Source organism: Ictidomys tridecemlineatus, chromosome 14 (genome assembly GCF_052094955.1).
Source record: "Ictidomys tridecemlineatus isolate mIctTri1 chromosome 14, mIctTri1.hap1, whole genome shotgun sequence".
Taxonomy (NCBI): Eukaryota; Metazoa; Chordata; class Mammalia; order Rodentia; family Sciuridae; genus Ictidomys; species Ictidomys tridecemlineatus.
The window spans coordinates 45,095,397-45,106,696 of record NC_135490.1 but is presented as its reverse complement, the minus strand read 5'-3'; the positions used below and the strand labels follow the sequence as shown (position 1 = coordinate 45,106,696).

The following is an 11,300-nucleotide window of genomic DNA, read 5'->3' as shown; positions in this document are numbered from 1 at the left end:
TCTCCTTAGAAGTCTTACATAGTAGAGACTATTATGCCCTCATTTTATATGTGGAAAATAGTAAAGTACACAGAGATTCAGTAATTTGCCAGAGGTCACACATTGAGGGGCAACTGCAGAACTGGGATTTGAACTCCGGCAGTCTGGCTCTCCACACTGTGCTGTTAGCTATCAGGAAACAAGTCATAAATGAACAGTCTTCTATTTGTCCTGTGAACCTCTTCAAGTTTTGTAGAAAGTAAATGACATCTCTTCTAGTCCAGCAGCCCTGCAGCCAAGCTGGCTGCTCTCAGGAGCCCGGGAGGCGGCCGCTGCTGAGCCGCCTGTCGCCCCGGGGCCCCAACCTGCCCAGCACCGGCCCACGCCCCCGCCGCCTCGCGGCTCCCGGCGCCCTAAGGCTGCCGCCCGGGCGCTCGCCTGCCTTGTGGAGCCCGGGCGCTGTCCGGCGGGGCGGGGCGGCGCGGCCCGCCACCACGGAGCCCCAGCGCCGGGAGCTGCTTGCCCAGTGTCAGCAGAGCCTGGCCCATGCCGTGACGGAGGTGGAAGACGTGCTCGGACTGCTTGAGGCAGCGGGAGCGCTGAGCCCTGGCGAGTGGTGGCAGCTGGATGAGGAGGCGGGAGGCGCCAAGGCGGAGCTGCTGCTCAAGCTGCTCCTGGCCAAGGAGCGGGACCACTTCCAGGACCTGCGCGCCGCGCTGGAGAAGACGCAGCCTCACCTGCTGCCCATTCTCTACCTGAACAGCGTCGTTGGGCGCCGCAGCCCACTGAGGGAGCCGGCTCCACCTACAGTGTCCTGTCCATCATGCCCTGGGACTCAGAGAGCAGCAGCTCCCTCAGCAGCGTGGGCACCACTGGGAAGGCGCTGTTCCCGCCGCCCCTCCTCACCGACCGGCAGGCGACTGAGAAGGTGGAGAACCTGTCCATTCAGCTGCAGCTGATGACCCGCGAGAGGAATGAGCTGCGCAAATGCCTGCCTTTGCGACCCACGGGACGACCTTTGATAAGAGGCCCTACCACAGACTGAATCCTGACTAGGAGAGGCTGAAGATCCAGTGTGTGCGGGCCATGTCGGACCTGCAGAGTCTCCAGAACCAGCACACCAATGCCTTGAAGAGGTGCCAGGAGGTGGCCAAGGAGACCGACTTACTTCTACCACACACTCCACAGCCGGCTCCTGAGTGACCAGACTCAGCTGAAGGAGGATGTGGACATGCTGAGGCGGGAGAACCGGCAGCTGCTGCGGGACCGGAACCTACTGCAGCAGTCCTGGGAAGACATGAAGCGGCTCCATGAGGAGGACCAGAAGGAGATCGGAGACTCCGGGCGCAGCAGCAGCAGCTGAAGCACAACGGGTCATCAGAGATCCTCAACAAGCTGTGCGACGCGGCCATGGACAAGCTGGAGGGGGTCAAGAAGGACTACGACGCCCTGCGGAAGCAGTACAGCGAGAAGGTCGCCATTCAAAACTCAGACCTGAGCCGCCTGGAGCAGCTGGGTGAGGAGAACCAGCGCCTGCTGAAGCAGACGGAGATGCTGACCCAGCAGAGGGACAGGGCCATCCAGCTGCAACACCAGTGCGCCCTGTCCCTGAGGAGGTTCGAGGCCATTCACTATGAGCTGAACAAGGCCACGGCCCAGAACAGGGACCTGCAGTGGGAGATGGAGCTGCTCCAGTCAGAGCTGACGGAGCTGAGGACCACGCAGGTCAAAACCGCAAAGGAGTCCGGGAAGTACAAGGAGGAGCGGGACGCGGTGTACAACGAGTATAGACTCATCATGAGCCAGCGTGACCAGGTCATCTCTGAGCTGGACAAGCTGAAGACCGAGGTGGAGCTGGCTGAGTCCAAGCTCAAGAGCAGCACATCTGGGAAGAAGGCGGCCAGCGAGGAAATGGAGGCGCTGCAGCAGATCAAAGACACGGTGACAATGGATGCTGGGAGGGCCAAGGAGGTGGAGATCCTTCGAAAGCAGTGCAAGGCTCTGTGCCAGGAGCTGAAGGAAGCCCTGCAGGAGGCCAATGTGGCCAAGTGCCGCCGGGACTGGGTCTTCCAGGAGCGGGACAAGATTGTGGCAGAGCGCGGCAGCATCCGGACACTGTGTGACAACCTGCGGCGGGAGCGGGACCGGGCAGTGAGTGAGCTGGCTAAGGCCCTGCGCAGCCTGGATGACACTCGGAAACAGAAGAAGGACTTCAGCCGGGAGCTTAAGGAGCTCAAGGAGCAGATGGAATCCCAGTTGGAGAAGGAGGCCCGGTTCCGGCAGCTGATGCTCACAGCTCCCACGACTCGGCCATCCATGCAGATTCCATGGAATGGGAAACAGAAGTCGTCGAGTTTGAAATGGAGACGGAGGATGTTGACTTGAAGGCACTTGGGTTTGACATGGCAGAAGGTGTGAATGAGCCTTGTTTCCCAGGGGACTGTGGCATATTTGTCAGGAAAGTGGACAAAGGAAGCATTGCTGATGGCCACTTAAGGGTCAACGACTGGCTGCTGAGAATCAACGATGTAAACCTCATCAACAAGGACAAGAAGCAGGCCATCAAGGCCCTCCTCAATGGAGAGGGGGTCATCAACATGGTCTTGCGGAGGAGGAAGTCCCTGGGTGGGAAGGTGGTCACATCCCTGCACATAAACCTCAGTGGACAGAAAGACAGTGGCATCAGTCTGGAGAGTGGAGTGTATGCTGCTGCTGTGGTACCTGGAAGCCCTGCTGCCAAAGAAGGGTCCCTCGCTGTGGGAGACAGGATTGTGGTGATCAATGGCATCGCACTAGACAACAAGTCCCTGAATGAATGTGAATCTCTGTTGCATAGTTGCCAGGACTCCTTGACCCTCTCCCTCCTGAAGGTGTTCCCTCAGAGCTCCTCGTGGAGCGGACAAAACATGTTTGAAAACATCAAGGACTCTGATAAGATGCTGAGTCTTCGGACCCATGGCCTGGAGGCCCAGGCACATCACAAGCAGAACTTGATGCAGCACCATAGTTCCACGCAGACGGAGCTCTTCTGTGCTGGGCTGGAAGACAGGAAGGAGCCGGGGACTCCACGAGGCAGCACCTCCTTTCTACACAAACCGTTCCCTGGGAGCCCCTTTCCAGTCTCCCCCCAGACCTGTCCCAGCACCTCCGAGCACAGCCTGAGCTCCTTCCACTCCAATGCCTCTGGGTAACGTGGCTATGGGCTGGTGGACATGCGGAGCAGGCGGCCCCTGCTGCCCTTTGAGACTGAGGTGGGCCCCTGTGGGGTGGTGGATGCTCCTCTGGACAAGGTGGATGCTGAGGGCTCCAACGGCGGTGGGACCTGGCCCAAGGCCGTGCTCAGCTCCACAGCAGGACCGGAGAAGCTCTCCGTTTACAAGAAGCCAAAGCAAAGAAAGTCTATCTTTGACCCAAACACTTTTAAACGTCCCCAGATGCCCCCCAAAATAGACTATTTGCTCCCAGGCCCTGGGCCTATTCACTCCCCCAGCCCTCCAAGAGGATGGGGCCTCTGACACCCCCCAAAGCCCCCCAGGAGAAGCGACTCCATCAAGTTCCAGCACAGACTGGAAACCAGTTCTGAGTCAGAGGCCACACTAGTGGGCATCTCTCCATCTACCAGCCCACCAGGTGCCCGGTCCCCGGACACTGACCTCGGAGAACCCATGCATGCATCACCCCCTCGCAAGACCAGGGTCCGCATCGCCTCCAGCTACTACCCCGAATGGGATGGGGATTCCTCCTACCTGCCACCCAAGAAGTCCTGTGACGAGGACCTCACTTTCCAGAAGGCAGATGAGCTGGGGCAGAAGTGCCGCCGGCCAAAGTCTGCGCCTAGTTTTCAGCCCAAGCTTGCTCTGGTAGTGATTCCTGCTCAATTCCTGGAGGAGCAGAAATGCATCCCAGCTAGTGGAGAGCTCTCCCCCAAGGTGCAGGAGTGGTCCCCTTACTCACCAGGGCATTCCAGCTGGCATGGGAACCCCCGCTCTACCCCAACAGGCCATCCGTGGGAACTGTTCCCTGGAGCATGACCCCCAGCGCTGCTGTGAGCTCCATCCTGCGGAACCCCATCTACACTGTGCGCAGCCATAAGGTTGGCCCCTGCAGCTCTCCACCTGTGCCCCGAGATGCTGGCCCCCAGGGCTTGCCTCCCAGTGTCCAGCACCAGAGCCGCCTGAGCCTGGACCTCAGCCACAGCGCCAGCAGTGACTATGCTGAGATGAGAGCCTCCCACGGGTCCAACTCGCTGCCTTCCAGCGCCTGCCTCAGGTCTTCCAGTAACTTGCAGTTCAAGGCAGAACGCATTAAGATCCCATTAACGCCGAGGTCTGTCATGGGCTCTGACAGAGGTTCATTGTCACATTCCGAATGCAGCACCCCTCCGCAGTCGCCCCTCAACATTGACACCCTGTCCACTTGTAGCCAGTCCCAGACCTCTGCCTCTACATTGCCCAGGATTGCTGTCAACCCTGCGTCCCTCGGGGAACGGAGGAAGGACAGGCCTTACGTGAAGGTACAGAAGGGCTCAGAGCCTTTGGGCATCTCCATTGTGAGTGGAGAGAAGGGCGGCATCTACGTCTCCAAAGTGACCACTGGCAGCATTGCCCACCAGGCTGGCCTTGAGTATGGGGACCAGTTACTTGAGTTCAATAGCATTAACCTGCAGAGTGCCACAGAGCAGCAGGCCCGGCTCATCATAGGGCAGCAGTGTGACACCATCACCATCCTGGCCCAGTACAACCCACATATGCACCAGCTTGGCAGCCACTCCTGCTCCAACTCCCATCTGGACCCTGCCGGTGCCCATGCCACTCTCCAGGGCAGTGGTAGAACCACCCCAGAGCACCCCTCTGTCATTGATCCACTCATGGAGCAGAACGAGGAACCTGGCATACCCCCAGCCAAGCAGAGCACCCCCTGCTCCAGGATCATGGGAGATGCCAACAAGAAGACCCAGGAACCACGCATTATCTTCATTAAGAAGTCCCAACTGGACTTTGGGGTGCATTTGTGTGGTGGGAACCTGCACAGGGTGTTTGTGGCCGAAGTAGAGGATGACAGTCCTGCCAGGGGTCCCGATGGCCTGGTGCCAGGAGACCTAATCCTCGAGTATGGCAACCTGGATGTGCACAATAAGATGGTGGACGAGGTCTACGTGGAGATGCTGAAGCCCAAAGACAGTATCCGCCTGAAGGTGTAGTACCGCCCAGAGGAGTTCACCAGGATCAAGGGCCTGCCTGGTGACAGCTTCTACATCAGGGCCCTGTATGACCGGCTGGCCGAGGTGGAGCATGAGCTGAGCTTTAGGAAGGAGGACATTCTCTAGTGGATGACACCTTGCCCCAGGGCACATTTGGGTCCTGGATGGCGTGGCATCTGGATGAGAACGCCCAGAATATCCAGCGTTGGCATATTCCCAGCAAATGTGTGATGGATCAAGAATTCTCCATGAGGCTCAGCATGTCCGAGGTCAAAGACAGTAGTGCCACCAAGACGCTGTCAGCAGCTGCTTGCTGGTCCTTCTTTGGAAGGAAGCACAAGCACAAATGCAATGGGTCCAAAGACAGGAAAGACCTCCTGGCCTTGGACACCTTCTCCAACGACTCCCTCTAGCTCTTTGAAGATTCAGTGAGTCTGGCCTATCAGCAGGTCCAGAAGGTGGACTGCATCTCTCTGAGGCCTGTCCTGATTCTGGGGCCTCTGCTGGATATGGTGAAGGAAATGCTGATAAATGAGGTCCCTGGCAAGTTCTGCAGATGCCCGTTGAAAGTGATGAAGGCCTCCCAGCAGGCCATTGAGCGGGGCATTAAAGACTGCCTGTTTGTCGACTACAAACGGAGGAATGGCCATTTTGATGTGACCATGGTGGCTTCAATAAAGGAGATCACAGAAAAGAACCGGCACTGCCTCCTGGACGTCGCTCCCCACCCCATTGAGCGCCTGCACCACATGCACATCTACCCTATCGTCATCTTCATCCACTACAAGAGTGCCAAGCACATCAAGAAGCAGAGAGACCCCATCTACTTGAGGGGCAAGGTGACACAGAGGCATTCCAAAGAGCAGTTCAAAACAGCTCAGAAGACGGAACAGGAGTACAGCAGGTACTTCACAAGGGTCGTCCAGGGAGGAGCCCTGTCAAGCATTTGCACTTAGATCTTGGCAACCGTCAATCAAGAACAAAGTAAAGTCCTGTGGATCCTCAACTGCCTGCTCTAGGGGAAGGGGAAGTGGGCACCAGGAGGCGACTGGACCGGCCCGCTGGTGGGGAGACTGGCTCGCTCTTCTCCAGCAACTAAAAACAGAGATGGGCCTGTTTAAGGACATGCCGGGGAAGGATCCAGAACCAGGACTCCAGAAGCCCCTCCTTTGTAGACAGAGGGGGTTGGCAGCTCGGATCTGGGCCTAGGCCGGCAGACTGCTCCTCTCACATGTGCTTTAAGACAAAACAAAGCAGAAAATGCAAAAGACTTGATAGAGGGGTACAACACCCACCTTCCTATAGCCACCCAATCAGTGATGCTGCACAGAGAGCCTTTCAGATCACAAGTTTACAAGCCTTTTCTAAGTATCTGGTGGTTATGTTTACGTGGATGCCCCATGCTGCTGGTGCCCACCTCACCCCTTCCGCCCCCTGTTGCTTTAGTTCCCCAAATGACCCTGGAACCTCATGGAGTTGGGGGGTGGGGCGGGCTGCCCACCTCAGGAGGTTCTTGTCAGTGGGATCAGAGCTTCAGCAGACTCCCTGCTCCTCAGAGGTGGTACCTCTCCTGGAAGGACTTCGTCACTTCAGGTGCTCAGACTGCTGGAGACGGCAGAACCAGTGCCTGGGTGGGGTCAACTCGCTGGTTCTGTGTTTTCCTCCCATACCCGGGAGGGCAGCTTGGGCATCCTCACAAACTCGCCTCTTGGCCTTTCCCTCCTGTTTCTCCAACCCCCAAGCGCTCATGGGTCTCTTCTCCAGCTGTATTTGTTATTTAAACATTCTGTCTGGTCCATCATGTCCCCGTCTGTCTCAGCTGCAGGGCTGGGTCCTAGACAGGGTGTCAAGCAAGGGTGGACGCGTGCCATGGCTCCCCTCGAGGTTCTGAGAACCCCGACGGCCTTTTTCAGCTTCATGGAGCAGGGCAGGCGCATCTGTTCTTTTGGATGTGAAAACATTCACGTTTCAGATGTTTGAATGAGAGCTTGTAGGGGGAGTTTAATGGTTAGCATAGCCACTATTGAATATCTAAAAAGAAAACCTGCGACCTTGTTCATCTTGGTCCCAAGACTCACAGCATTGGGCTCAGTTGGGCTTCTCTCTTTTTCTTTCCTTTGCACTTCCCATGCTGGTCGAGTCTGGCTGAAGATTTGATGTGGTTCCTCCTTAAACAATGTGTGTCCTGTTAATAGGTACTGTACTGGGCTCCACCTAAGTGTCGTTGGGGTAGGACCTATATTTTAATACTGTTCCTAACATTTCATTTTAATAGCAAGGTGTCTTTGATTTGATTCTTTGTAATTCTAAAAACTAGATTGTAGTTTAGTCATTACTGACGTTTTTTTTTTAAAAAGGGATATATTTTCTTGCACAGCTATTCAAAAGAGAAACAAGTCTCAGTCCTCAGTGCTGTCCTTTCTTTTCCAGGTACAAGTTTTCTAGCTCAGACAACTGAGAAAAAGTGTAAACCATTCTCGAGGCATTGCTTGCACGCTGTTTTTGCAGGCAGATCGGGCTGTGATGGGCGGTGTGCAGGCGGGTACAGATCTGACAGCCTGGGATGTTCTGTACTAAAATGTTACTTTGTATCAAAAAGTTTTAGTACAAAATAAAGGTCAATTTCAGTAAAAAAAAAAAAAGAAAGAAAGTAAAAGTCATTATATCACATTCAGAGAAAAGTCTTCACCATTTTTCCTCTATTGCTTTGATCTCAGAGGACTTCTGTCTTCATGTTTATGACACCCATATAGCTCATAGAGAGAACTGTGTTCTTATGTAACTATAAGGTAAATGTCAATTTGCCAATAGAAACAACCTCCTTCACAGACTGAAGGTTATAAAATACCACTCTGAGTTGGGAAGCAAGAGCTGTCAGAAAGCTAAGGGATTTGTTCAAGTATTGAGTGGATGAGGAAATTAAGCTGCTCAGCACTGTGTCTCTTGGTGGCTGGTATTCTGTGATTAACAGTTTGAGCAGCAATAGTTTGGGTTCAGCCTTTCTTCCTGATTGATGTTGGGTGTTTGACTCATACCTGTTCTAAGTTCTGACTACTGAATATTTAGAATATGAATATGGAACCATTTCAAGAGAAGAGAGGGGGAAAGTGACATCTACAGATAACTGTGAGAATATTTTAGGATGGTGCATATTCAACTTTAATGTTCCTATGAATCTTTGGGGATTTTATTAATATGCAGAGAGTCTGATATCATAGGTAGGACAAATTACAAATATGACTGCAATTCTTTATTTCTCCTTATGTCCATGTCCTTTGAAATGTGACTTTGTAGCTCCTAACAAAGGATAAACTATTTGCTTTCTACTCAAGTGTTTATTGCCCCGTGACTTGCTTTGATCAATAGAATATGGAGGAAATCACACCATAACATGCTTTGGCCATTTTCTTGCTTGGCATTTTATAACTAGAATGGAATAAGGCCAAGCCAGCCTGCTGGAGGATAAAAGGCCACTTGTAGGAGAACCCAAGTGCCTCAACTTAGAGTCAAATAGCATCTAGAATCAGAGCTGTCCGCTCACTGTAATAGATGTAAGAAATCAGCCTAGGCCAGAAGAGTCTCCCAGCAAATCCGTGTTCTTGTTAACAATTATCTATGGTTGCTCTTTAAACCACTGTATTTTGTGCTGACTGGTTACATGGTGATAGTTTACACACAGTGATAGGTCTAGATTAGGCCTGCTATTTTACATCTCTAAAAGGTCAGAGGTAATGCTGATGCTACTGATTTGTGGACCACCCTGAATAGCAAGCCTCCAAGACAGGAGGTAGGAAAGTATACAGCCCATGTACCAAATCTGGTCTTTAGCCTGTTTTTGTATGACTAATTTTTTTAAGAATGGGTTTTATATTCTCAAAAGGAAAGAAGGAGGAGAAAGAAAAAAGAGAAGGAGGAAGAAATAGTCATAGAGTATGTAGCCTGCAAATCTCAAAATATTTATTATCTTACATTTTAGAAAAAACTTCATTCCAGTATGTAGTAAGAAATGTTTAGTCCATGAGATCAGAGTGAACTTTTGAGTCTCTAGATGGATTCCGGATTATGCATTCAGCTTTATATATCCTAGACATCTAGATGTAGAAGATGCTCAACACATGTTGGAGAGTTGACAAACAAAATACTGACTGAATGAACATAGCTATTTTCCTGGACTAACTTTTGGAAGTCATTCATATCACCATGTGTTCCCAATGCTGATAGGAGAGCAATACTAGCCACTCTCTGTCTGGAACATTCATGACATAACTTCTACTTCAATGATACTTATATGGCAAAGGTTCAACCCCCCTGAAGCTCTCATAATCTAAGAATGGATATATATATATATATATTTCTTTAGAAAGAACTTTGCTTAAGTGCCACATCTTTGCTAAACTGGCCCTCTTAATAGGTTTTAGCACCTCCTTGAAATTCTCTGGACAATCCTACTTTCCTACTATTAAATCATGGTTAAGATTTTAAAGACAGAGCAGAGATGAAGGCCAGGACTAAAGTCAGAAGTAAAGTGGAGGAAAGGTTATGTTACTGCAGAAAATGGTAAAGGAGATGAGGCACAACGTGATACTAATGAATTTTCCATTTTAGTGAAATATAGTGTGTGTATATATGTATTTATGTACACACACACACACACACACACACAGAGTAGTACATTGATATTCTCCAAGGATTTGTTCCAGGACTTCCTGCAGACATTCAAATACACAAATGCTCAAGTCCAATAAAAATGGCATGAAATTTGCATTTCCCCCTGTACACTTTAAATCTTTAATTTTATAATTAAAGATTTCAAAATTACTTATACTATCTATTACCTAAGTGCTTTGAAATCACTCTTATACTGTATTGTTTATGAAACAATGACAAGGAAAATTTTGTACAGGTTCAGTACAAATTTTTCCTGAATATTTTTGAGCCACAGTTGTTTGAATCTCTAGAGACAAAACCTGCAGACATGGAGAGCCCCTTATATATCACAGTAATTTCAGTTTCCTAGAAATTAAACACGAAACCATGTGAGGTTTGTAAACCTAAATTCAGTACTTACAATGATTTTAAACCCTGTCCTTTCAACTTCTTTTGTATTATTATAACAAATAAATGCCACACCACGACAATCTTTTTTCTAGTTCTAGAAGCCAATAACATTAACGTGAAGCTTAGCAGATTGTCTCACTCAAAAACTAAGAGACTAAAATTATCCCTGTGGAAGAAGAAGAGGGTGGATTTAGGAAAAGGCACTTTCTTATGCCCAGTTTTTCTCATCTACAAAAGGGAGTCACCAAGGATCCTCCTCCCTTCCTCCTGGGCTTTAAATTTGTGTGTACTCAGAGCATGTTCAATAAATGCCAGCTGCTGTCGGTGTATTACTGCTCCTTTTGTCCTTTTTCTCCCAAGCCCAGCCCTATGAGGATGTATTGAATTCTGCCTGAGCCTTGAGAAATTATTTGTTGTAGTACTAATGGTCATTTCTCTGTCCTTGGAAAATACCCAATTATTGGATTGGATCTACGTCTTGAGTGTCCTTGGCACTGACTGGGAATATGCTTAAACTGTGGCATCTGGCCTCCTCCTTGGGCTGCTTAATGAGCATTCATCTGTTCAGTTGTAACAACTGCCCCCTCTGCTCCAAGTTCTTCACGTTAATGAACACATGCATCAAAATGGTAGGGGAAATTGTAGCTAAATCCAATTGGTATTTAATTGGCTTAGCACCCTGTGATTGGGTAATGTGACTGCATTTGAGAAAAGTAAGTAGATGTTTTGTTTTGTTTGGTTTTGCTTGCTTTTTATTTGTATGCAGAAATACCACCTTGTGAAGGAAAAGCACAGAGAGTGAATGTCATTAGTGGGCATGTGTGCCTGTGGAGGAGGACTGAGGAAAGTGCTCAGCAGGAAGGGTCTCTGGTTTCCATGAAAACAAATATAGCAACCTGACCATCTTATTTGGGTCTATACTTTTAAGAAATTTCATTCTTAACCGGGCTCCAAAATTCCCTGAGAGAGAAGTACAGAATTAATTTATGTACATTAAAGGCTTTTCTATTTCTCCAAAGATCAAAGCTAACTGAGCAGAGCAGAAGTAAAGATTAAGTATTTG

General features: G+C 50.3%; 1 pseudogene; it reads left to right on the top strand.

Annotated features, from left to right (window-relative positions):
• Window positions 1-242: 242 nt before the first annotated feature.
• Window positions 243-6,198, top strand: LOC101972760 (disks large homolog 5 pseudogene; annotated as a pseudogene).
• The last annotated feature ends 5,102 nt before the right edge of the window (window positions 6,199-11,300 follow it).